The sequence below is a fragment of the Coregonus clupeaformis genome, unplaced genomic scaffold, assembly GCF_020615455.1.
Source record: "Coregonus clupeaformis isolate EN_2021a unplaced genomic scaffold, ASM2061545v1 scaf2808, whole genome shotgun sequence".
In the NCBI taxonomy this organism is placed as follows: domain Eukaryota; kingdom Metazoa; phylum Chordata; class Actinopteri; order Salmoniformes; family Salmonidae; genus Coregonus; species Coregonus clupeaformis.
The window spans coordinates 32,501-57,392 of NW_025536262.1; the positions used below are offsets into that span (position 1 = coordinate 32,501).

Below are 24,892 nucleotides of genomic sequence, written 5' to 3' on the forward strand. Positions count from 1 at the left end.
GTGAGCAGGGTTCGAACCTGCGCGGGGAGACCCCATTGGATTTCAAGTCCAACGCCTTAACCACTCGGCCATCGCAGCTTGTTAATTTATTCCTGCAAAGAGAAATGTATTCAAATAAATTAGCCGAATTGAAATAATTTTCAAGCAAGCTAAAATAAGCTGTTTTCTGAGTGCTTCAATTAATGGACGAGCCCATAAATTAAGGAACATTTGAAGTCACAGAGGACATAGTTCAAATATTGAAAGGACTATTTTAGCATAGCGCTGTAAGCAGGGTTATAAACAGCACAGGGAGACCACTTTGGATTTCAATTCCCATATTTGAACCGCTTGGCCATCGCAGCTGTGGGAATGCAAGAAAAGTGATCGATAGAAAGCACAAGTGGGCTACACGCTGAGAGCAAGGTTCGGACGTTGGTAGGGGAGACCCCATTGGATTTCATGTCCAAAGTCTAAAGAACTCGGACATTGAAGCTGTGGGAATGCAAGTAAAGTGATTGGGATTTGGAAACAGACATCATTGGTGCAAAATTGTAAACTTGATGGCACCACAAGTTGATCTTATTGCCCCAGATTACCTTGGTGCTATCCAAATCTGTGAAGGTTGGCCAGTTTAAAGTTCAAGTAAAAAAACAATGGGCAGAGAAAGCACATGTGGACAATGTACTGAGAGTAAGATTCAAATGTGCGCAGGGAGACCCCATTGGATTTCAAGTCCACAGCCTTAACCACTCGGCTACCTCGACTTGTCCATATTTCTTCCAAAAAAAGAAAAGTCTCTGTAATGAAGAGATTAATTGAAAAGGTTATGAAGGAAGATCTTTCCTGAGCTCTTGAATCACTGGACTGACCGATACATTAAGGAATTTTCCATATCAAGACACCTTGAAAATATTACTAAGAAAGACAGCTTTCCGTCACTACGCTGTGAGCAGGGTTCGAACCTGCGCGGGGAGACCCCATTGGATTTCGAGTCCAACGCCTTAACCTCTCGGCCATCACAGCTTGTTAATTTATTCCTGCAAAGAGAAAAGTATTCAAATAAATTATCCGAATTGAAATAATTTTCAAGCAAGCTAAAATTAGCTGTTTTCTGAGTGCTTCAATCAATGGACGAGCCCATAAATTAAGGAACATTTGATGTCACAGAGGACATAGTTCAAATATTGAAAGGACTATTTTAGCATTGCGCTGTAAGCAGGGTTATAAACAGCACAGGGAGACAACTTTGGATTTCAATTCCCATATTTGAACCACTTGGCCATCGCAGCTGTGGGAATGCATGAAAAGTGATCGATAGAAATCACAAGTGGGCTACACGCTGAGAGCAAGGTTCGGACGTTGGTGGGGAGACCCCATTGGATTTCATGTCCAAAGTCTAAAGAACTCTGACATTGAAGCTGTGGGAATGCAAGTAAAGTGATTGGGATTTGGAAACAGACATTGTTGGAGCAAAATTGTAAACTTGATGGCACCACAAGTTGATCTTATTGCCCCAGATTACCTTGGTGCTATCCAAATCTGTGAAGGTTGTCCAGTTTAATGTTCAAGTAAAAAAACAATGGGCAGAGAAAGCACATGTGGACAATGTACTGAGAGAAAGATTCAAATGTGCGCAGGGAGACCCCATTGGATTTCAAGTCCACGGCCTTAACCACTCGGCTACTTCGACTTGTCCATATTGCTTCCAAAAAAAGAAAAGTCTCTGTAATGAAGAAATTAATTGAAAAGGTTATGAAGGAAGATCTTTCCTGAGCTCTTGAATCATTGGACGGAGCCGATACATTAAGGAATTTTCCATATCAAGACACCTTGAGAAATATTACTAAGAAAGACAGCTTCCATCACTAGCGCTGTGAGCAGGGTTCGAACCTGCGCGGGGAGACCCCATTGGATTTCGAGTCCAACGCCTTAACCTCTCGGCCATCGCAGCTTGTTAATTTATTCCTGCAAAGAGATAATGTATTCAAATAAATTAGCCGAATTGAAATAATTTTCAAGCAAGCTAAAATTAGCTGTTTTCTGAGTGCTTCAATTAATGGACGAGCCCATAAATTAAGGAACATTTGAAGTCACAGAGGACATAGTTCAAATATTGAAAGGACTATTTTAGCATAGCGCTGTAAGCAGGGTTATAAACAGCACAGGGAGACAACATTGGATTTCAATTCCCATATTTGAACCACTTGGCCATCACAGCTGTGGGAATGCAAGAAAAGTGATCGATAGAAAGCACAAGTGGGCTACACGCTGAGAGCAAGGTTCGGACGTTGGTGGGGAGACCCCATTGGATTTCAGGTCCGAAGTCTAAAGAACTCGGACATTGAAGCTGTGGGAATGCAAGTAAAGTGATTGGGATTTGGAAACAGATATCGTTGGTGCAAAATTGCAAACTTGATGGCACCACAAGTTGAGCTTATTGCCCCAGATTACCTCGGTCTTATCCAAAGCTTTGAAGGTTGGCCAGTTTAATGTTCAAGTAAAAAAACACTGTGCAAAGAAAGCACATGTGGACAATGTACTGAGAGTAAGATTCAAATGTGCGCAGGGAGACCCCATTGTGATTTCAAATCCACGGCCTTAACCAGTCGGCTACCTCGACTTGTCCATTTTGCTTCCAAAAAAAGAAAAGTCTCTGTAATGAAGAGATTAATTGAAAAGGTTATCAAGGAAGATCTTTCCTGAGCTCTTGAATCATTGGACGGACCGATACATTAAGGACATTTTCCATATCAAGACACCTTGAAAATATTACTAAGAAAGACAGCTTTCCGTCACTACGCTGTGAGCAGGGTTCGAACCTGCGCGGGGAGACCCCATTGGATTTCGAGTCCAACGCCTTAACCTCTCGGCCATCGCAGCTTGTTAATTTATTCCTGCAAAGAGACTAAAGTATTCAAATAAATTAGCCGAATTGAAATAATTTTCAAGCAAGCTAAAATTAGCTGTTTTCTGAGTGCTTCAATTAATGGACGAGCCCATAAATTAAGGAACATTTGAAGTCACAGAGGACATAGTTCAAATATTTAAAGGACTATTTTAGCATAGCGCTGTAAGCAGGGTTATAAACTGCACAGGGAGACAACATTGGATTTCAATTCCCATATTTGAACCACTTGGCCATCGCAGCTGTGGGAATGCAAGGAAAGTGATCTGGATAGAAAGCACAAGTGGGCTACACGCTGAGAGCAAGGTTAGGACGTTGGTGGGGAGACCCCATTGGATTTCAGGTCCGAAGTCTAAAGAACTCGGACATTGCAGCTGTGGGAATGCAAGTAAAGTGATTGCGATTTGGAAACAGATGTCATTGGAGCAAAATTGCAAACTTGATGGCACCACAAGTTGAGCTTATTGCGCCAAATCACCTCGGTGCTATCCAAATCTTTGAAGGTTGTCCAGTTTAATGTTCAAGTAAAAAAACACTGTGCAAAGAATGCACATGTGGACAATGTACTGAGAGTAAGATTCAAATGTGCGCAGGGAGACCCCATTGTGATTTCAAGTCCAAGGCCTTAACCACTCGGCTACCTCGACTTGTCCATTTTGCTTCTAAAAAAAGAAAAGTCTCTGTAATGAAGAGATTAATTGAAAAGGTTATCAAGGAAGATCTTTCCTGAGCTCTTGAATCACTGGACGGACCGATACATTAAGGACATTTTCCATATCAAGACACCTTGAAAATATTACAAAGAAAGACAGCTTTCCGTCACTAAGCGCTGTGAGCAGGGTTCGAACCTGCGCGGGGAGACCCCATTGGATTTCAAGTCCAACGCCTTAACCTCTCGGCCATCACAGCTTGTTGATTTATTCCTGCAAAGAGACTAATGTACTTCAAATAAATTAGCCGAATTGAAATAATTTTCAAGCAAGCTAAAATAAGCTGTTTTCTGAGTGCTTCAATTAATGGACGAGCCCATAAATTAAGGAACATTTGAAGTCACAGAGGACATAGTTCAAATATTTAAAGGACTATTTTAGCATAGCGCTGTAAGCAGGGTTATAAACTGCACAGGGAGACAACATTGGATTTCAATTCCCATATTTGAACCACTTGGCCATCGCAGCTGTGGGAATGCATGAAAAGTGATCGATAGAAAGCACAAGTGGGCTACACGCTGAGAGCAAGGTTCGGACGTTGGTGGGGAGACCCCATTGGATTTCATGTCCGAAGTCTAAAGAACTCTGACATTGAAGCTGTGGGAATGCAAGTAAAGTGATTGGGATTTGGAAACAGATATCATTGGTGCAAAATTGCAAACTTGATGGCACCACAAGTTGAGCTTATTGCGCCAGATTACCTCGGTGTTATCCAAAGCTTTGAAGGTTGGCCAGTTTAAAGTTCAAGTAAAAAAACAATGGGCAAAGAAAGCACATGTGGACAATGTACTGAGAGTAAGATTCAAATATGCGCAGGGAGACCACATTGTGATTTCAAGTCCACGGCCTTAACCACTCGGCTACCTCAACTTGTCCATTTTGCTTCTAAAAAAAGAAAAGTCTCTGTAATGAAGAGATTAATTGAAAAGGTTATGAAGGAAGACCTTTCCTGAGCTCTTGAATCACTGGACAGAGCCGATACATTAAGGAATTTATCCATATCAAGACACCTTGAAATATATTACAAAGAAAGACAGCTTTCCGTCATAAGCGCTGTGAGCAGGGTTCGAACCTGCGCGGGGAGACCCCATTGGATTTCGAGTCCAACGCCTTAACCACTCGGCCATCGCAGCTTGTTAATTTATTCCTGCAAAGAGACTAAAGTATTCAAATAAATTAGCCGAATTGAAATAATTTTCAAGCAAGCTAAAATTAGCTGTTTTCTGAGTGCTTCAATTAATGGACGAGCCCATAAAAGAAGGAAAATTTGAAGTCACAGAGGACATAGTTCAAATATTTAAAGGACTATTTTAGCATAGCTCTGTAAGCAGGGTTAAAAACAGCACAGGGAGACAACATTGGATTTCAATTCCCATATTTAAAACGCTTGGCCATCGCAGCTGTGGGAATGCAAGAAAAGTGATCGATAGAAAGCACAAGTGGGCTACACGCTGAGAGCAAGGTTCGGACGTTGGTGGGGAGACCCCATTGGATTTCAGGTCCGAAGTCTAAAGAACTCTGACATTGAAGCTGTGGGAATGCAAGTAAAGTGATTGGGATTTGGAAACAGATGTTGTTGGAGCAAAATTGCAAACTTGATGGCACCACATGTTGAGCTTATTGCGCCAGATCACCTCGGTGCTATCCAAAGCTTTGAAGGTTGTCCAGTTTAAAGTTCAAGTAAAAAACAATGGGCAAAGAAAGCACATGTGGACTGTACTGAGAGTAAGATTCAAATGTGCGCAGGGAGACCACATTGTGATTTCAAGTCCAAGGCCTTAACCACTCGGCTATTTCAGCTTGTCCATATTTCTTCTAAAAAAAGAAAAGTCTCTGTAATGAAGAGATTAATTGAAAAGGTTATCAAGGAAGATATTTCCTGAGCACTTGAATCACTGGAAGACCGATACATTAAGGAATTTTCCATATCAAGACACCTTGAAAATATTACAAAGAAAGACAGCTTTCGTCAAAGCGCTGTGAGCAGGGTTCGAACCTGCGCGGGGAGACCCCATTGGATTTCGAGTCCAACGCCTTAACCTCTCGGCCATCGCAGCTTGTTAATTTATTCCTGCAAAGAGACTAATGTATTCAAATAAATTAGACGAATTGAAATAATTTTCAAGCAAGCTAAAATAAGCTGTTTTCTGAGTGCTTCAATTATTGGACGAGCCCATAAATTAAGGAACATTTGAAGTCACAGAGGACATAGTTCAAATATTTAAAGGACTATTTTAGCATAGCGCTGTAAGCAGGGTTATAAACAGCACAGGGAGACAACATTGGATTTCAATTCCCATATTTGAACCGCTTGGCCATCGTAGCTGTGGGAATGCAAGAACAGTGATCTGGATAGAAAGCACAAGTGGGCTACACGCTGAGAGCAAGGTTAGGACATTGGTGGGGAGACCCCATTGGATTTCAGGTCCGAAGTCTAAAGAACTCGGACATTGAAGCTGTGGGAATGCAAGTAAAGTGATTGGGATTTGGAAACAGATATTATTGGAGCAAAATTGCAAACTTGATGGCACCACAAGTTGAGCTTATTGCGCCAGATCACCTCGGTGTTATCCAAAGCTGTGAAGGTTGTCCAGTTTAAAGTTCAAGTAAAAAAACAATGTGCAGAGAAAGCACATGTGGACTGTACTGAGAGAAAGATTCAAATGTGCGCAGGGAGACCACATTGTGATTTCAAGTCCAAGGCCTTAACCACTCGGCTATTTCAACTTGTCCATATTGCTTCTAAAAAAAGAAAAGTCTCTGTAATGAAGAAATTAATTGAAAAGGTTGTCAAGGAAGATATTTCCTGAGCTCTTGAATCATTGGACAGAGCCGATACATTAAGGACATTTTCCATATCAAGACACCTTGAAATATATTACAAAGAAAGACAGCTTTCCGTCAAAGCGCTGCGAGCAGGGTTCGAACCTGCGCGGGGAGACCCCATTGGATTTCAAGTCCAACGCCTTAACCACTCGGCCATCGCAGCTTGTTGATTTATCTGCAAAGAGATAATGTATTCAAATAAATTAGCCGAATTGAAATAATTTTCAAGCAAGCTAAAATAAGCTGTTTTCTGAGTGCTTCAATTAATGGACGAGCCCATAAAAGAAGGAAAATTTGAAGTCACAGAGGACATAGTTCAAATATTTAAAGGACTATTTTATCATAGCGCTGTAAGCAGGGTTAAAAACAGCACAGGGAGACAACATTGGATTTCAATTCCCACACTTGAACCGCTTGGCCATCGCAGCTGTGGGAATGCAAGAAAAGTGATCGATAGAAAGCACAAGTGGGCTATACGCTGAGAGCAAGGTTAGGACGTTGGTGGGGAGACCCCATTGGATTTCAGGTCCGAAGTCTAAAGAACTCTGACATTGAAGCTGTGGGAATGCAAGTAAAGTGATTGGGATTTGGAAACAGATGTTGTTGGTGCAAAATTGCAAACTTGATGGCTCCCCAAGTTGAGCTTATTGCGCCAGATTACCTCGGTGTTATCCAAAGCTGTGAAGGTTGGCCAGTTTAAAGTTCAAGTAAAAAACAATGGGCAGAGAAAGCACATGTGGACTGTACTGAGAGAAAGATTGAAATGTGCGCAGGGAGACCACATTGTGATTTCAAGTCCAAGGACTTAACCACTCGGCTATTTCAGCTTGTCCATATTTCTTCTAAAAAAAGAAAAGTCTCTGTAATGAAGAAATTAATTGAAAAGGTTATCAAGGAAGATATTTTCTGAGCACTTGAATCATTGGACAGAGCCGATACATTAAGGAATTTATCCATATCAAGACACCTTGAGAATATATTACAAAGAAAGACAGCTTTCGTCAAAGCGCTGTGAGCAGGGTTCGAACCTGCGCGGGGAGACCCCATTGGATTTCGAGTCCAACGCCTTAACCACTCGGCCATCGCAGCTTGTTAATTTATCCTGCAAAGAGACTAATGTATTCAAATAAATTAGACGAATTGAAATAATTTTCAAGCAAGCTAAAATTAGCTATTTTCTGAGTGCTTCAATTATTGGACGAGCCCATAAAAGAAGGAAAATTTCAAGTACAGAGGACATAGTTCAAATATTTAAAGGACTATTTTAGCATAGCGCTGTAAGCAGGGTTAAAAACAGCACAGGGAGACAACATTGGATTTCAATTCCCATATTTGAACCACTTGGCCATCATAGCTGTGGGAATGCAAGAAAAGTGATCTGGATAGAAAGCACAAGTGGGCTACACGCTGCGAGCAAGGTTAGGACGTTGGTGGGGAGATCCCATTGGATTTCATGTCCGAAGTCTAAAGAACTCGGACATTGAAGCTGTGGGAATGCAAATAAAGTGATTGGGATTTGGAAACAGATATTATTGGAGCAAAATTGCAAACTTGATGGCACCCCAAGTTGAGCTTATTGCGCCAGATTACCTTGGTGTTATCCAAATCTGTGAAGGTTGTCCAGTTTAAAGTTCAAGTAAAAAAACAATGGGCAGAGAAAGCACATGTGGACTGTACTGAGAGAAAGATTCAAATGTGCGCAGGGAGACCACATTGTGATTTCAAGTCCAAGGACTTAACCAGTCGGCTATTTCAACTTGTCCATATTTCTTCCAAAAAAAGAAAAGTATCTGTAATGAAGAAATTAATTGAATATGTTATCAAGGAAGATATTTCCTGAGCACTTGAATCACTGGAAGAGCCGATACATTAAGGAATTTTCCATATCAAGACACCTTGAGAATATATTACAAAGAAAGACAGCTTTGTCAAAGCGCTGCGAGCAGGGTTCGAACCTGCGCGGGGAGACCCCATTGGATTTCAAGTCCAACGCCTTAACCACTCGGCCATCGCAGCTTGTTGATTTATTCTGCAAAGAGACTAAAGTATTCAAATAAATTAGACTAATTGAAATAATTTTCAAGCAAGCTAAAATAAGCTGTTTTCTGAGTGCTTCAATTATTGGACGAGCCCATAAAAGAAGGAAAATTTCAAGTACAGAGGACATAGTTCAAATATTTAAAGGACTATTTTATCATAGCGCTGTAAGCAGGGTTAAAAACAGCACAGGGAGACAACATTGGATTTCAATTCCAATACTTAAAACGCTTGGCCATCGCAGCTGTGGGAATGCAAGAAAAGTGATCTGGAGAAAGCACAAGTGGGCTACACGCTGAGAGCAAGGTTAGGACATTGGTGGGGAGACCCCATTGGATTTCAGGTCCAAAGTCTAAAGAACTCTGACATTGAAGCTGTGGGAATGCAAGTAAAGTGATTGGGATTTGGAAACAGATGTTGTTGGAGCAAAATTGTAAACTTGATGGCACCACAAGTTGAGCTTATTGCGCCAAATTACCTTGGTGTTATCCAAAGCTTTGAAGGTTGGCCAGTTTAAAGTTCAAGTAAAAAAACAATGTGCAAAGAAAGCACATGTGGACTGTACTGAGAGAAAGATTCAAATATGCGCAGGGAGACCACATTGTGATTTCAAGTCCAAGGACTTAACCACTCGGCTATTTCAACTTGTCCATATTTCTTCTACAAAGACAAGAAAAGTATCTGTAATGAAGAAATTAATTGAAAATGTTGTCAAGGAAGATATTTCCTGAGCACTTGAATCATTGGAAGAGCCGATACATTAAGGAATTTATCCATATCAAGACACCTTGAGAATATATTCCAAAGAAAGACAGCTTTCCGTCAAAGCGCTGTGAGCAGGGTTCGAACCTGCGCGGGGAGACCCCATTGGATTTCGAGTCCAACGCCTTAACCACTCGGCCATCGCAGCTTGTTGATTTATCCTGCAAAAAGACTAAAGTACTTCAAATAAATTAGACGAATTGAAATACTTTTCAAGCAAGCTAAAATAAGCTGTTTTCTGAGTGCTTCAATTATTGGACGAGCCCATAAAAGAAGGAAAATTTCAAGTACAGAGGACATAGTTCAAATATTTAAAGGACTATTTTATCATAGCGCTGTAAGCAGGGTTATAAACAGCACAGGGAGACAACATTGGATTTCAATTCCAATATTTAAAACGCTTGGCCATCGTAGCTGTGGGAATGCAAGAAAAGTGATCTGGAGAAAGCACAAGTGGGCTATACGCTGCGAGCAAGGTTAGAACATTGGTGGGGAGATCCCATTGGATTTCATGTCCAAAGTCTAAAGAACTCTGACATTGAATGTGTGGGAATGCAAGTAAAGTGATTGGGATTTGGAAACAGATGTCGTTGGAGCAAAATTGCAAACTTGATGGCACCCCAAGTTGAGCTTATTGCGCCAAATTACCTCGGTGCTATCCAAAGCTGTGAAGGTTGTCCAGTTTAAAGTTCAAGTAAAAAACAATGTGCAAAGAAAGCACATGTGGCTGTACTGAGAGAAAGATTCAAATGTGCGCAGGGAGACCACATTGTGATTTCAAGTCCAAGGACTTAACCAGTCGGCTATTTCAGCTTGTCCATTTTTCTTCTACAAAGACAAGAAAGTATCTGTAATGAAGAAATTAATTGAAAATGTTATCAAGGAAGATATTTTCTGAGCACTTGAATCATTGGAAGAGCCGATACATTAAGGAATTTATCCATATCAAGACACCTTGAGAATATATTCCAAAGAAAGACAGCTTTGTCAAAGCGCTGTGAGCAGGGTTCGAACCTGCGCGGGGAGACCCCATTGGATTTCGAGTCCAACGCCTTAACCTCTCGGCCATCGCAGCTTGTTGATTTATTCCTCCAAAAAGACTAAAGTATAAATAAATTAGACTAATTGAAATACTTTTCAAGCAAGCTAAAATAAGCTGTTTTCTGAGTACTTCAATTATTGGACGAGCCCATAAAATAAGGAAAATTTCAAGTCAGAGGACATAGTTCAAATATTTAAAGGACTATTTTATCATAGCGCTGTAAGCAGGGTTAAAAACAGCACAGGGAGACAACATTGGATTTCAATTCCAACATTTAAAACGCTTGGCCATCGTAGCTGTGGGAATGCAAGGAAAGTGATCTGGAGAAAGCACAAGTGGGCTATACGCTGCGAGCAAGGTTCGAACATTGGTGGGGAGATCCCATTGGATTTCAGGTCCAAAGTCTAAAGAACTCTGTCATTGAATCTGTGGGAATGCAAATAAAGTGATTGGGATTTGGAAACAGATATTGTTGGAGCAAAATTGCAAACTTGATGGCACCACAAATTGAGCTTATTGCGCCAAATTACCTCGGTGTTATCCAAAGCTGTGAAGGTTGGCCAGTTTAAAGTTCAAGTAAAAAAACAATGTGCAAAGAAAGCACATGTGGACATGTCACTGAGAGAAAGATTGAAATATGCGCAGGGAGACCACATTGTGATTTCAAGTCCAAGGACTTAACCACTCGGCTATTTCAGCTTGTCCATATTTCTTCTACAAAGACAAGAAAAGTATCTGTAATGAAGAAATTAATTGAATATGTTGTCAAGGAAGATATTTCCTGAGCACTTGAATCACTGGAAGAGCCGATACATTAAGGAATTTATCCATATCAAGACACGTGAGAATATATTCCAAATAAAGACAGCTTTGTCAAAGCGCTGCGAGCAGGGTTCGAACCTGCGCGGGGAGACCCCATTGGATTTCGAGTCCAACGCCTTAACCTCTCGGCCATCGCAGCTTGTTGATTTATTCCTCCAAAAAGACTAAAGTACTTCAAATAAATTATCCGAATTGAAATACTTTTCAAGCAAGCTAAAATAAGCTGTTTTCTGAGTACTTCAATTATTGGACGAGCCCATAAAAGAAGGAAAATTTCAAGTACAGAGGACATAGTTCAAATATTTAAAGGACTATTTTATCATAGCGCTGTAAGCAGGGTTAAAAACAGCACAGGGAGACAACATTGGATTTCAATTCCCAACGCTTTGAAACGGCTTGGCCATCGTAGCTGTGGGAATGCAAGAAAAGTGATCTGGAGAAAGCACAAGTGGGCTATACGCTGAGAGCAAGGTTAGGACATTGGTGGGGAGATCCCATTGGATTTCAGGTCCAAAGTCTAAAGAACTCTGTCATTGAATCTGTGGGAATGCAAATAAAGTGATTGGGATTTGGAAACAGATGTTGTTGGAGCAAAATTGCAAACTTGATGGCACCACATATTGAGCTTATTGTGCCAAATTACCTTGGTGTTATCCAAATCTTTGAAGGTTGTCCAGTTTAAAGTTCAAGTAAAAAAACAATGTGCAAAGAAAGCACATGTGGACTGTACTGAGAGAAAGATTCAAATATGCGCAGGGAGACCACATCGTGATTTCAAGTCCAAGGACTTAACCACTCGGCTATTTCAGCTTGTCCATTTTTCTTCTAAAAAGAGAAGAGTATCTGTAATGAAGAAATTAATTGAATATGTTGTCAAGGAAGATATTTTCTGAGCACTTGAATCACTGGAAGAGCCGATGCATTAAGGAATTTATCCATATCAAGACACGTGAGAATATATTACAAATAAAGACAGCTTTGTCAAAGCGCTGCGAGCAGGGTTCGAACCTGCGCGGGGAGACCCCATTGGATTTCGAGTCCAACGCCTTAACCTCTCGGCCATCGCAGCTTGTTGATTTATCCTGCAAAAAGACTAAAGTACTTAAATAAATTAGACGAATTGAAATAATTTTCAAGCAAGCTAAAATAAGCTGTTTTCTGAGTACTTCAATTATTGGACGAGCCCATAAAAGAAGGAAAATTTCAAGTCAGAGGACATAGTTCAAATATTTAAAGGACTATTTTATCATAGCGCTGTAAGCAGGGTTAAAAACAGCACAGGGAGACAACATTGGATTTCAATTCCAACGCTTAAAACGCTTGGCCATCGCAGCTGTGGGAATGCAAGAAAAGTGATCTGGAGAAAGCACAAGTGGGCTATACGCTGCGAGCAAGGTTAGAACATGGGTGGGGAGATCCCATTGGATTTCAGGTCCAAAGTCTAAAGAACTCGGACATTGAATGTGTGGGAATGCAAATAAAGTGATTGCGATTTGGAAACAGATGTCGTTGGAGCAAAATTGCAAACTTGATGGCACCACAAATTGAGCTTATTGTGCCAAATTACCTTGGTGTTATCCAAATCTTTGAAGGTTGTCCAGTTTAAAGTTCAAGTAAAAAAACAATGTGCAAAGAAAGCACATGTGGATGTACTGAGAGAAAGATTGAAATGTGCACAGGGAGACCACATTGTGATTTCAAGTCCAAGGACTTAACCAGTCGGCTATTTCAGCTTGTCCATTTTTCTTCCAAAAAAAGAAAAGTATCTGTAATGAAGAAATTAATTGAAAATGTTGTCAAGGAAGATATTTTCTGAGCACTTGAATCACTGGAAGAGCCGATGCATTAAGGAATTTATCCATATCAAGACACTGAGAATATATTCCAAATAAAGACAGCTTTGTCAAAGCGCTGCGAGCAGGGTTCGAACCTGCGCGGGGAGACCCCATTGGATTTCGAGTCCAACGCCTTAACCTCTCGGCCATCGCAGCTTGTTGATTTATTCTCCAAAAAGACTAAAGTACTTCAAATAAATTAGACGAATTGAAATACTTTTCAAGCAAGCTAAAATAAGCTGTTTTCTGAGTACTTCAATTATTGGACGAGCCCATAAAAGAAGGACAATTTCAAGTCAGAGGACATAGTTCAAATATTTAAAGGACTATTTTATCATAGCGCTGTAAGCAGGGTTAAAAACAGCACAGGGAGACCACATTGGATTTCAATTCCAACACTTAAAACGCTTGGCCATCGTAGCTGTGGGAATGCAAGGAAAGTGATCTGGAGAAAGCACAAGTGGGCTATACGCTGCGAGCAAGGTTAGAACATGGGTGGGGAGATCCCATTGGATTTCAGGTCCAAAGTCTAAAGAACTCTGCCATTGAAGGTGTGGGAATGCAAGTAAAGTGATTGCGATTTGGAAACAGATGTTGTAGGAGCAAAATTGCAAACTTGATGGCTCCCACATTGAGCTTATTGTGCCAAATTACCTCGGTGTTATCCAAATCTTTGAAGGTTGTCCAGTTTAATGTTCAAGTCAAAAAACAATGTGCAAAGAAAGCACATGTGTGTCACTGAGAGAAAGATTGAAATATGCGCAGGGAGACCACATCGTGATTTCAAGTCCAAGGACTTAACCAGTCGGCTATTTCAGCTTGTCCATTTTTCTTCTTAAAAAAAGAAGAGTATCTGTAATGAAAAAATTATTTGAATATGTTGTCAAGGAAGACATTTTCTGAGCACTTGAATCACTGGAAGAGCCCAAGCATTAAGGAATTTATCCATATCAAGACACTGAGAATATATTCCAAATAAAGACAGCTTTGTCAAAGCGCTGCGAGCAGGGTTCGAACCTGCGCGGGGAGACCCCATTGGATTTCAAGTCCAACGCCTTAACCTCTCGGCCATCGCAGCTTGTTGAGTTATCTTCCCAAAAGACTAAAGTACCTAAATTCAATAGACTAATTGAAATACTTTTCAAGCAAGCTGAAATAAGCTGTTTTCTGAGTACTTCAGTTATTGGACGAGCCCATAAAAGAAGGACAATTTCAAGTCAGAGGACATAGTTCAAATATTTAAAGGACTATTTTATCATAGCGCTGTAAGCAGGGTTAAAAACAGCACAGGGAGACCACATTGGATTTCAATTCCAACGCTTAAAATGCTTGGCCATCGTAGCTGTGGGAATGCAAGGAAAGTGATCTGGAGAAAGCACAAGTGGGCTATACTCTGCGAGCAAGGTTAGAACATGGGTGGGGAGATCCCATTGGATTTCAGGTCCAATGTCTAAAGAACTCTGTCATTGAATGTGTGGGAATGCAAATAAAGTGATTGCGATTTGGAAACAGATGTTGTAGGAGCAAAATTGCAAACTTGATGGCTCCCCATATTGAGCTTATTGTGCCAAATTACCTTGGTGTTATCCAAATCTTTGAAGGTTGTCCAGTTTAATGTTCAAGTCAAAAAACAATGTGCAAAGAAAGCACAAGTGGGCTTTCCACTGAGAGAAAGATTGAAATATGCACAGGGAGACCACAGCGTGATTTCAAGTCCAAGGACTTAACCAGTCGGTTATTTCAGCTTGTCCATTTTTCTTCTACAAAGACAAGAGCATCTGTATGGAAAAACCAATTTGAATATGTTGTCAAGGAAGACATTTTCTGAGCACTTGAATCACTGGAAGAGCCCATGCATTAAGGAATTTATCCATATCAAGCCACTGAGAATATATTCCAAATAAAGACAGCTTTGTCAAAGCGCTGCGAGCAGGGTTCGAACCTGCGCGGGGAGACCCCATTGGATTTCGAGTCCAACGCCTTAACCTCTCGGCCATCGCAGCTTGTTGAATTATCTCCAAAAAAGACTAAAGTACCTAAATTCAATAGACTAATTGAAATACTTTTCAAGCAAGCTACAATAAGCTGTTTTCTGAGTACTTCAATTATTGGACGAGCCCATAAAAGAAGGACAATTTCAAGTCAGAGGACATAGTTCAAATATTTAAAGGACTATTTTATCATAGCGCTGTAAGCAGGGTTAAAAACAGCACAGGGAGACCACATTGGATTTCAATTCCAACGCTTAAAATGCTTGGCCATCGTAGCTGTGGGAATGCAAGGAAAGTGATCTGGAGAAAGCACAAGTGGGCTATACGCTGCGAGCAAGGTTAGAACATGGGTGGGGAGATCCCATTGGATTTCAGGTCCAATGTCTAAAGAACTCTGTCATTGAATGTGTGGGAATGCAAATAAAGTGATTGCGATTTGGAAACAGATGTTGTAGGAGCAAAATTGCAAACTTGATGGCTCCCCATATTGAGCTTATTGTGCCAAATTACCTTGGTGTTATCCAAATCTTTGAAGGTTGTCCAGTTTAATGTTCAAGTCAAAAAACAATGTGCAAAGACAGCTTTCCACTGAGAGAAAGATTGAAATATGCACAGGGAGACCACATCGTCATTTCAAGTCCAAGGACTTAACCAGTCGGCTATTTCAGCTTGTCCATTTTTCTTCTACAAAGACAAGAGCATCTGTATGGAAAAACCTATTTGAATATGTTGTCAAGGAAGACATTTTCTGAGCACTTGAATCACTGGAAGAGCCCATGCATTAAGGAATTTATCCATATCAAGCCACTGAGAATATATTCCAAATAAAGACAGCTTTGTCAAAGCGCTGCGAGCAGGGTTCGAACCTGCGCGGGGAGACCCCATTGGATTTCGAGTCCAACACCTTAACCTCTCGGCCATCGCAGCTTGTTGAGTTATCTCCAAAAAAGACTAAAGTACCTAAATTCAATAGACTAATTGAAATACTTTTCATATAAGCTAAAATAAGCTGTTTTCTGAGTACTTCAATTATTGGACGAGCCCATAAAAGAAGGACAATTTCAAGTCAGAGGACATAGTTCAAATATTTAAAGGACTATTTTATCATAGCGCTGTAAGCAGGGTTAAAAACAGCACAGGGAGACCACATTGGATTTCAATTCCAACGCTTAAAACGCTTGGCCATCGTAGCTGTGGGAATGCAAGGAAAGTGATCTGGAGAAAGCACAAGTGGGCTATACGTTGCGAGAAAGGTTAGAACATGGGTGGGGAGATCCCATTGGATTTCAGGTCCAATGTCTAAAGAACTCTGTCATTGAATGTGTGGGAATGCAAATAAAGTGATTGCGATTTGGAAACAGATGTTGTAGGAGCAAAATTGCAAACTTGATGGCTCCCCATATTGAGCTTATTGTGCCAAATTACCTTGGTGTTATCCAAATCTTTGAAGGTTGTCCAGTTTAATGTTCAAGTCAAAAAACAATGTGCAAAGAAAGCAAGGGGCTTTCCACTGAGAGAAAGATTGAAATATGCACAGGGAGACCACAGCGTGATTTCAAGTCCAAGGACTTAACCAGTCGGCTATTTCAGCTTGTCCATTTTTCTTCTACAAAGACAAGAGCATCTGTATGGAAAAACCTATTTGAATATGTTGTCAAGGAAGACATTTTCTGAGCACTTGAATCACTGGAAGAGCCTATGCATTAAGGAATTTATCCATATCAAGCCAGTGAGAATATATTCCAAATAAAGACAGCTTTGTCAAAGCGCTGCGAGCAGGGTTCGAACCTGCGCGGGGAGACCCCATTGGATTTCGAGTCCAACGCCTTAACCTCTCGGCCATCGCAGCTTGTTGAGTTATCTCCAAAAAAGACTAAAGTACCTAAATTCAATAGACTAATTGAAATACTTTTTAAGCAAGCTAAAATAAGCTGTTTTCTGAGTACTTAAGTTATTGGACGAGCCCATAAAAGAAGGACAATTTCAAGTCAGAGGACATAGTTCAAATATTTAAATGACTATTTTATCATAGCGCTGTAAGCAGGGTTAAAAACAGCACAGGGAGACCACATTGGATTTCAATTCCAACGCTTAAAATGCTTGGCCATCGTAGCTGTGGGAATGCAAGGAAAGTGATCTGGAGAAAGCACAAGTGGGCTATACGCTGCGAGAAAGGTTAGAACATGGGTGGGGAGATCCCATTGGATTTCAGGTCCAACGTCTAAAGAACTCTGCCATTGAATGTGTGGGAATGCAAATAAAGTGATTGCGATTTGGAAACAGATGTTGTTGGAGCAAAATTGCAAACTTGATGGCACCCCATATTGAGCTTTTGTGCCAAATTACCTTGGTGTTATCCAAATCTTTGAAGGTTGTCCAGTTTAATGTTCAAGTCAAAAAACAATGTGCAAAGAAAGCAGCTTTCCACTGAGAGAAAGATTGAAATATGCACAGGGAGACCACAGCGTGATTTCAAGTCCAAGGACTTAACCAGTCGGTTATTTCAGCTTGTCCATTTTTCTTCTACAAAGACAAGAGCATCTGTATGGAAAAACCTATTTGAATATGTTGTCAAGGAAGACATTTTCTGAGCACTTGAATCACTGGAAGAGCCTATGCATTAAGGAATTTATCCATATCAAGCCAGTGAGAATATATTCCAAATAAAGTCAGCTTTGTCAAAGCGCTGCGAGCAGGGTTCGAACCTGCGCGGGGAGACCCCATTGGATTTCGAGTCCAACGCCTTAACCTCTCGGCCATCGCAGCTTGTTGAATTATCTCCAAAACAGACTAAAGTACCTAAATTCAATAGACTAATTGAAATACTTTTCAAGCAAGCTAAAATAAGCTGTTTTCTGAGTACTTCAATTATTGGACGAGCCCATAAAAGAAGGACAATTTCAAGTCAGAGGACATAGTTCAAATATTTAAAGGACTATTTTATCATAGCGCTGTAAGCAGGGTTAAAAACAGCACAGGGAGACCACATTGGATTTCAATTCCAACGCTTAAAATGCTTGGCCATCGTAGCTGTGGGAATGCAAGGAAAGTGATCTGGAGAAAGCACAAGTGGGCTATACGTTGCGAAAAAGGTTAGAACATGGGTGGGGAGATCCCATTGGATTTCAGGTCCAACGTCTAAAGAACTCTGCCATTGAATGTGTGGGAACGCAAATAAAGTGATTGCGATTTGGAAACAGATGTTGTTGGAGCAAAATTGCAAACTTGATGGCACCCCATATTGAGCTTATTGTGCCAAATTACCTTGGTGTTATCCAAATCTTTGAAGGTTGTCCAGTTTAATGTTCAAGTCAAAAAACAATGTGCAAAGAAAGGCTTTCCACTGAGAGAAAGATTGAAATATGCACAGGGAGACCACAGCGTGATTTCAAGTCCAAGGACTTAACCAGTCGGCTATTTCAGCTTGTCCATTTTTCTTCTACAAAGACAAGATCATCTGTATGGAAAAACCAATTTGAATATGTTGTCAAGGAAGACATTTTCTGAGCACTTGAATCACTGGAAGAGCCTATGCATTAAGGAATTTATCCATATCAAGCCAGTGAGAATATATTCCAAATAAAGTCAGCTTTGTCAAAGCGCTGCGAGCAGGGTTCGAACCTGCGCGGGGAGACCCCATTGGATTTCGAGTCCAACGCCTTAACCTCTCGGCCATCGCAGCTTGTTGAATTATCTCCAAAAAAGACTAAAGTACCTAAATTCAATAGACTAATTGAAATACTTTTCAAGCAAGCTAAAATAAGCTGTTTTCTGAGTACTTCAGTTATTGGACGAGCCCATAAAAGAAGGACAATTTCAAGTCAGAGGACATAGTTCAAATATTTAAATGACTATTTTATCATAGCGCTGTAAGCAGGGTTAAAAACAGCACAGGGAGACCACATTGGATTTCAATTCCAACGCTTAAAATGCTTGGCCATCGTAGCTGTGGGAATGCAAGGAAAGTGATCTGGAGAAAGCACAAGTGGGCTATACTCTGCGAGCAAGGTTAGAACATGGGTGGAGAGATCCCATTGGATTTCAGGTCCAATGTCTAAAGAACTCTGCTATTGAATGTGTGGGAATGCAAATAAAGTGATTGCGATTTGGAAACAGATGTTGTAGGAGCAAAATTGCAAACTTGATGGCTCCCCATATTGAGCTTATTGTGCCAAATTACCTTGGTGTTATCCAAATCTTTGAAGGTTGTCCAGTTTAATGTTCAAGTCAAAAAACAATGTGCAAAGAAAGCTTTCCACTGAGAGAAAGATTGAAATATGCACAGGGAGACCACAGCGTGATTTCAAGTCCAAGGACTTAACCAGTCGGCTATTTCAGCTTGTCCATTTTTCTTCTACAAAGACAAGATCATCTGTATGGAAAAACCAATTTGAATATGTTGTCAAGGAAGACATTTTCTGAGCACTTGAATCACTGGAAGAGCCCATGCATTAAGGAATTTATCCATATCAAGCCACTGAGAATATATTCCAAATAAAGACAGCTTTGTCAAAGCGCTGCGAGCAGGGTTCGAACCTGCGCGGGGAGACCCCATTGGATTTCGAGTCCAACGCCTTAACCTCTCGGCCATCGCAGCTTGTTGAATTATCTCCAAAAAAGACTAAAGTACCTAAATTCAATAGACTAATTGAAATACTTTTCAAGCAAGCTACAATAAGCTGTTTTCTGAGTACTTAAGTTATTGGACGAGCCCATAAAAGAAGGACAATTTCAAGTCAGAGGACATAGTTCAAATATTTAAATGACTATTTTATCATAGCGCTGTAAGCAGGGTTAAAAACAGCACAGGGAGACCACATTGGATTTCAATTCCAACGCTTAAAATGCTTGGCCATCGTAGCTGTGGGAATGCAAGGAAAGTGATCTGGAGAAAGCACAAGTGGGCAATACTCTGCGAGCAAGGTTAGAACATGGGTGGGGAGATCCCATTGGATTTCAGGTCCAATGTCTAAAGAACTCTGTCATTGAATGTGTGGGAATGCAAATAAAGTGATTGCGATTTGGAAACAGATGTTGTAGGAGCAAAATTGCAAACTTGATGGCTCCCCATATTGAGCTTATTGTGCCAAATTACCTTGGTGTTATCCAAATCTTTGAAGGTTGTCCAGTTTAATGTTCAAGTTAAAAAACAATGTGCAAAGAAAGCTTTCCACTGAGAGAAAGATTGAAATATGCACAGGGAGACCACATCGTGATTTCAAGTCCAAGGACTTAAGCAGTCGGCTATTTCAGCTTGTCCATTTTTCTTCTACAAAGACAAGAGCATCTGTATGGAAAAACTTATTTGAATATGTTGTCAAGGAAGACATTTTCTGAGCACTTGAATCACTGGAAGAGCCTATGCATTAAGGAATTTATCCATATCAAGCCACTGAGAATATATTCCAAATAAAGACAGCTTTGTCAAAGCGCTGCGAGCAGGGTTCGAACCTGCGCGGGGAGACCCCATTGGATTTCGAGTCCAACGCCTTAACCTCTCGGCCATCGCAGCTTGTTGAATTATCTCCAAAACAGACTAAAGTACCTAAATTCAATAGACTAATTGAAATACTTTTCAAGCAAGCTGAAATAAGCTGTTTTCTGAGTACTTCAGTTATTGGACGAGCCCATAAAAGAAGGACAATTTCAAGTCAGAGGACATAGTTCAAATATTTAAATGACTATTTTATCATAGCGCTGTAAGCAGGGTTAAAAACAGCACAGGGAGACCACATTGGATTTCAATTCCAACGCTTAAAACGCTTGGCCATCGTAGCTGTGGGAATGCAAGGAAAGTGATCTGGAGAAAGCACAAGTGGGCTATACGCTGCGAGCAAGGTTAGAACATGGGTGGGGAGATCCCATTGGATTTCAGGTCCAATGTCTAAAGAACTCTGTCATTGAATGTGTGGGAATGCAAATAAAGTGATTGCGATTTGGAAACAGATGTTGTAGGAGCAAAATTGCAAACTTGATGGCTCCCCATATTGAGCTTATTGTGCCAAATTACCTTGGTGTTATCCAAATCTTTGAAGGTTGTCCAGTTTAATGTTCAAGTCAAAAAACAGCTTTCCACTGAGAGAAAGATTGAAATATGCACAGGGAGACCACATCGTGATTTCAAGTCCAAGGACTTAACCAGTCGGCTATTTCAGCTTGTCCATTTTTCTTCTACAAAGACAAGAGCATCTGTATGGAAAAACCAATTTGAATATGTTGTCAAGGAAGACATTTTCTGAGCACTTGAATCACTGGAAGAGCCCATGCATTAAGGAATTTATCCATATCAAGCCACTGAGAATATATTCCAAATAAAGACAGCTTTGTCAAAGCGCTGCGAGCAGGGTTCGAACCTGCGCGGGGAGACCCCATTGGATTTCGAGTCCAACGCCTTAACCTCTCAGCCATCGCAGCTTGTTGAATTATCTCCAAAAAAGACTAAAGTACCTAAATTCAATAGACTAATTGAAATACTTTTCATGTAAGCTAAAATAAGCTGTTTTCTGAGTACTTCAATTATTGGACGAGCCCATAAAAGAAGGACAATTTCAAGTCAGAGGACATAGTTCAAATATTTAAATGACTATTTTATCATAGCGCTGTAAGCAGGGTTAAAAACAGCACAGGGAGACCACATTGGATTTCAATTCCAACGCTTAAAATGCTTGGCCATCGTAGCTGTGGGAATGCAAGGAAAGTGATCTGGAGAAAGCACAAGTGGGCTATACTCTGCGAGCAAGGTTAGAACATGGGTGGGGAGATCCCATTGGATTTCAGGTCCAATGTCTAAAGAACTCTGTCATTGAATGTGTGGGAATGCAAATAAAGTGATTGCGATTTGGAAACAGATGTTGTAGGAGCAAAATTGCAAACTTGATGGCTCCCCATATTGAGCTTATTGTGCCAAATTACCTTGGTGTTATCCAAATCTTTGAAGGTTGTCCAGTTTAATGTTCAAGTCAAAAAACAATGTGCAAAGAAAGCTTTCCACTGAGAGAAAGATTGAAATATGCACAGGGAGACCACATCGTGATTTCAAGTCCAAGGACTTAAGCAGTCGGCTATTTCAGCTTGTCCATTTTTCTTCTACAAAGACAAGAGCATCTGTATGGAAAAACCTATTTGAATATGTTGTCAAGGAAGACATTTTCTGAGCACTTGAATCACTGGAAGAGCCTATCCATTAAGGAATTTATCCATATCAAGCCACTGAGAATATATTCCAAATAAAGACAGCTTTGTCAAAGCGCTGCGAGCAGGGTTCGAACCTGCGCGGGGAGACCCCATTGGATTTCGAGTCCAACGCCTTAACCTCTCGGCCATCGCAGCTTGTTGAATTATCTCCAAAACAGACTAAAGTACCTAAATTCAATAGACTAATTGAAATACTTTTCAAGCAAGCTAAAATAAGCTGTTTTCTGAGTACTTCAGTTATTGGACGAGCCCATAAAAGAAGGACAATTTCAAGTCAGAGGACATAGTTCAAATATTTAAAGGACTATTTTATCATAGCGCTGTAAGCAGGGTTAAAAACAGCACAGGGAGACCACATTGGATTTCAATTCCAACGCTTAAAATGCTTGGCCATCGTAGCTGTGGGAATGCAAGGAAAGTGATCTGGAGAAAGCACAAGTGGGCTATACGCTGCGAGCAAGGTTAGAACATGGGTGGGGAGATCCCATTGGATTTCAGGTCCAATGTCTAAAGAACTCTGTCATTGAATGTGTGGGAATGCAAATAAAGTGATTGCGATTTGGAAACAGATGTTGTAGGAGCAAAATTGCAAACTTGATGGCTCCCCATATTGAGCTTATTGTGCCAAATTACCTTGGTGTTATCCAAATCTTTGAAGGTTGTCCAGTTTAATGTTCAAGTCAAAAAACAATGTGCAAAGAAAGCTTTCCACTGAGAGAAAGATTGAAATATGCACAGGGAGACCACATCGTGATTTCAAGTCCAAGGACTTAAGCAGTCGGCTATTTCAGCTTGTCCATTTTTCTTCTACAAAGACAAGAGCATCTGTATGGAAAAACCTATTTGAATATGTTGTCAAGGAAGACATTTTCTGAGCACTTGAATCACTGGAAGAGCCTATGCATTAAGGAATTTATCCATATCAAGCCAGTGAGAATATATTCCAAATAAAGTCAGCTTTGTCAAAGCGCTGCGAGCAGGGTTCGAACCTGCGCGGGGAGACCCCATTGGATTTCGAGTCCAACGCCTTAACCTCTCGGCCATCGCAGCTTGTTGAATTATCTCCAAAAAAGACTAAAGTACCTAAATTCAATAGACTAATTGAAATACTTTTCAAGCAAGCTGAAATAAGCTGTTTTCTGAGTACTTCAGTTATTGGACGAGCCCATAAAAGAAGGACAATTTCAAGTCAGAGGACATAGTTCAAATATTTAAAGGACTATTTTATCATAGCGCTGTAAGCAGGGTTAAAAACAGCACAGGGAGACCACATTGGATTTCAATTCCAACGCTTAAAACGCTTGGCCATCGTAGCTGTGGGAATGCAAGGAAAGTGATCTGGAGAAAGCACAAGTGGGCTATACGCTGCGAGCAAGGTTAGAACATGGGTGGGGAGATCCCATTGGATTTCAGGTCCAACATCTAAAGAACTCTGCTATTGAATGTGTGGGAATGCAAATAAAGTGATTGCGATTTGGAAACAGATGTTGTAGGAGCAAAATTGCAAACTTGATGGCTCCCCATATTGAGCTTATTGTGCCAAATTACCTTGGTGTTATCCAAATCTTTGAAGGTTGTCCAGTTTAATGTTCAAGTCAAAAAACAATGTGCAAAGAAAGCTTTCCACTGAGAGAAAGATTGAAATATGCACAGGGAGACCACATCGTGATTTCAAGTCCAAGGACTTAAGCAGTCGGCTATTTCAGCTTGTCCATTTTTCTTCTACAAAGACAAGATCATCTGTATGGAAAAACCAATTTGAATATGTTGTCAAGGAAGACATTTTCTGAGCACTTGAATAACTGGAAGAGCCCATGCATTAAGGAATTTATCCATATCAAGCCAGTGAGAATATATTCCAAATAAAGTCAGCTTTGTCAAAGCGCTGCGAGCAGGGTTCGAACCTGCGCGGGGAGACCCCATTGGATTTCGAGTCCAACGCCTTAACCTCTCGGCCATCGCAGCTTGTTGAATTATCTCCAAAAAAGACTAAAGTACCTAAATTCAATAGACTAATTGAAATACTTTTCAAGCAAGCTACAATAAGCTGTTTTCTGAGTACTTAAGTTATTGGACGAGCCCATAAAAGAAGGACAATTTCAAGTCAGAGGACATAGTTCAAATATTTAAAGGACTATTTTATCATAGCGCTGTAAGCAGGGTTAAAAACAGCACAGGGAGACCACATTGGATTTCAATTCCAACGCTTAAAACGCTTGGCCATCGTAGCTGTGGGAATGCAAGGAAAGTGATCTGGAGAAAGCACAAGTGGGCTATACGTTGCGAAAAAGGTTAGAACATGGGTGGAGAGATCCCATTGGATTTCAGGTCCAACATCTAAAGAACTCTGCCATTGAATGTGTGGGAATGCAAATAAAGTGATTGCGATTTGGAAACAGATGTTGTTGGAGCAAAATTGCAAACTTGATGGCACCCCATATTGAGCTTATTGTGCCAAATTACCTTGGTGTTATCCAAATCTTTGAAGGTTGTCCAGTTTAATGTTCAAGTCAAAAAACAATGTGCAAAGAAAGCTTTCCACTGAGAGAAAGATTGAAATATGCACAGGGAGACCACAGCGTGATTTCAAGTCCAAGGACTTAACCAGTCGGTTATTTCAGCTTGTCCATTTTTCTTCTACAAAGACAAGATCATCTGTATGGAAAAACCAATTTGAATATGTTGTCAAGGAAGACATTTTCTGAGCACTTGAATCACTGGAAGAGCCCATGCATTAAGGAATTTATCCATATCAAGCCACTGAGAATATATTCCAAATAAAGACA

General features: G+C 40.5%; 27 non-coding genes across 27 annotated transcripts in view; all 27 read right to left on the reverse strand.

Annotated features, from left to right (window-relative positions):
* trnas-uga overlaps positions 1-78 on the reverse strand; it is an 82-nt gene extending 4 nt beyond the window's left edge. Inside the window, exon 1 of the tRNA in view lies at positions 1-78. This exon is cut by the window's left edge and continues 4 nt beyond it. This is a non-coding gene — a tRNA (tRNA-Ser).
* An 845-nt stretch (positions 79-923) lies between these two features.
* On the reverse strand, positions 924-1,005 carry trnas-cga. Its single transcript has one exon. It is a non-coding gene; the product is annotated as a tRNA-Ser (tRNA).
* Positions 1,006-1,851: 846 nt separating this feature from the next.
* trnas-cga lies at positions 1,852-1,933 on the reverse strand. The gene has a single exon. It is a non-coding gene; the product is annotated as a tRNA-Ser (tRNA).
* An 847-nt stretch (positions 1,934-2,780) lies between these two features.
* On the reverse strand, positions 2,781-2,862 carry trnas-cga. The gene has a single exon. It is a non-coding gene; the product is annotated as a tRNA-Ser (tRNA).
* An 852-nt stretch (positions 2,863-3,714) lies between these two features.
* Positions 3,715-3,796, reverse strand: trnas-uga. Its single transcript has one exon. It is a non-coding gene; the product is annotated as a tRNA-Ser (tRNA).
* Positions 3,797-4,648: 852 nt separating this feature from the next.
* trnas-uga lies at positions 4,649-4,730 on the reverse strand. Its single transcript has one exon. It is a non-coding gene; the product is annotated as a tRNA-Ser (tRNA).
* Positions 4,731-5,572: 842 nt separating this feature from the next.
* On the reverse strand, positions 5,573-5,654 carry trnar-ucg. The gene has a single exon. It is a non-coding gene; the product is annotated as a tRNA-Ser (tRNA).
* An 850-nt stretch (positions 5,655-6,504) lies between these two features.
* Positions 6,505-6,586, reverse strand: trnas-uga. Its single transcript has one exon. It is a non-coding gene; the product is annotated as a tRNA-Ser (tRNA).
* An 844-nt stretch (positions 6,587-7,430) lies between these two features.
* Positions 7,431-7,512, reverse strand: trnas-uga. The gene has a single exon. It is a non-coding gene; the product is annotated as a tRNA-Ser (tRNA).
* An 845-nt stretch (positions 7,513-8,357) lies between these two features.
* On the reverse strand, positions 8,358-8,439 carry trnas-cga. Its single transcript has one exon. It is a non-coding gene; the product is annotated as a tRNA-Ser (tRNA).
* An 849-nt stretch (positions 8,440-9,288) lies between these two features.
* trnas-cga lies at positions 9,289-9,370 on the reverse strand. Its single transcript has one exon. It is a non-coding gene; the product is annotated as a tRNA-Ser (tRNA).
* An 845-nt stretch (positions 9,371-10,215) lies between these two features.
* Positions 10,216-10,297, reverse strand: trnas-cga. The gene has a single exon. It is a non-coding gene; the product is annotated as a tRNA-Ser (tRNA).
* Positions 10,298-11,143: 846 nt separating this feature from the next.
* trnar-ucg lies at positions 11,144-11,225 on the reverse strand. The gene has a single exon. It is a non-coding gene; the product is annotated as a tRNA-Ser (tRNA).
* An 848-nt stretch (positions 11,226-12,073) lies between these two features.
* On the reverse strand, positions 12,074-12,155 carry trnas-cga. The gene has a single exon. It is a non-coding gene; the product is annotated as a tRNA-Ser (tRNA).
* Positions 12,156-12,995: 840 nt separating this feature from the next.
* trnas-cga lies at positions 12,996-13,077 on the reverse strand. The gene has a single exon. It is a non-coding gene; the product is annotated as a tRNA-Ser (tRNA).
* An 840-nt stretch (positions 13,078-13,917) lies between these two features.
* Positions 13,918-13,999, reverse strand: trnas-cga. Its single transcript has one exon. It is a non-coding gene; the product is annotated as a tRNA-Ser (tRNA).
* An 843-nt stretch (positions 14,000-14,842) lies between these two features.
* On the reverse strand, positions 14,843-14,924 carry trnas-cga. Its single transcript has one exon. It is a non-coding gene; the product is annotated as a tRNA-Ser (tRNA).
* An 833-nt stretch (positions 14,925-15,757) lies between these two features.
* trnas-cga lies at positions 15,758-15,839 on the reverse strand. The gene has a single exon. It is a non-coding gene; the product is annotated as a tRNA-Ser (tRNA).
* Positions 15,840-16,679: 840 nt separating this feature from the next.
* trnas-uga lies at positions 16,680-16,761 on the reverse strand. Its single transcript has one exon. It is a non-coding gene; the product is annotated as a tRNA-Ser (tRNA).
* Positions 16,762-17,596: 835 nt separating this feature from the next.
* Positions 17,597-17,678, reverse strand: trnas-cga. The gene has a single exon. It is a non-coding gene; the product is annotated as a tRNA-Ser (tRNA).
* Positions 17,679-18,512: 834 nt separating this feature from the next.
* Positions 18,513-18,594, reverse strand: trnas-cga. The gene has a single exon. It is a non-coding gene; the product is annotated as a tRNA-Ser (tRNA).
* An 833-nt stretch (positions 18,595-19,427) lies between these two features.
* Positions 19,428-19,509, reverse strand: trnas-cga. Its single transcript has one exon. It is a non-coding gene; the product is annotated as a tRNA-Ser (tRNA).
* An 833-nt stretch (positions 19,510-20,342) lies between these two features.
* trnas-cga lies at positions 20,343-20,424 on the reverse strand. Its single transcript has one exon. It is a non-coding gene; the product is annotated as a tRNA-Ser (tRNA).
* Positions 20,425-21,244: 820 nt separating this feature from the next.
* trnas-cga lies at positions 21,245-21,326 on the reverse strand. The gene has a single exon. It is a non-coding gene; the product is annotated as a tRNA-Ser (tRNA).
* An 833-nt stretch (positions 21,327-22,159) lies between these two features.
* Positions 22,160-22,241, reverse strand: trnas-cga. Its single transcript has one exon. It is a non-coding gene; the product is annotated as a tRNA-Ser (tRNA).
* Positions 22,242-23,074: 833 nt separating this feature from the next.
* trnaf-gaa lies at positions 23,075-23,156 on the reverse strand. Its single transcript has one exon. It is a non-coding gene; the product is annotated as a tRNA-Ser (tRNA).
* Positions 23,157-23,989: 833 nt separating this feature from the next.
* On the reverse strand, positions 23,990-24,071 carry trnas-cga. Its single transcript has one exon. It is a non-coding gene; the product is annotated as a tRNA-Ser (tRNA).
* Positions 24,072-24,892: the final 821 nt, after the last annotated feature.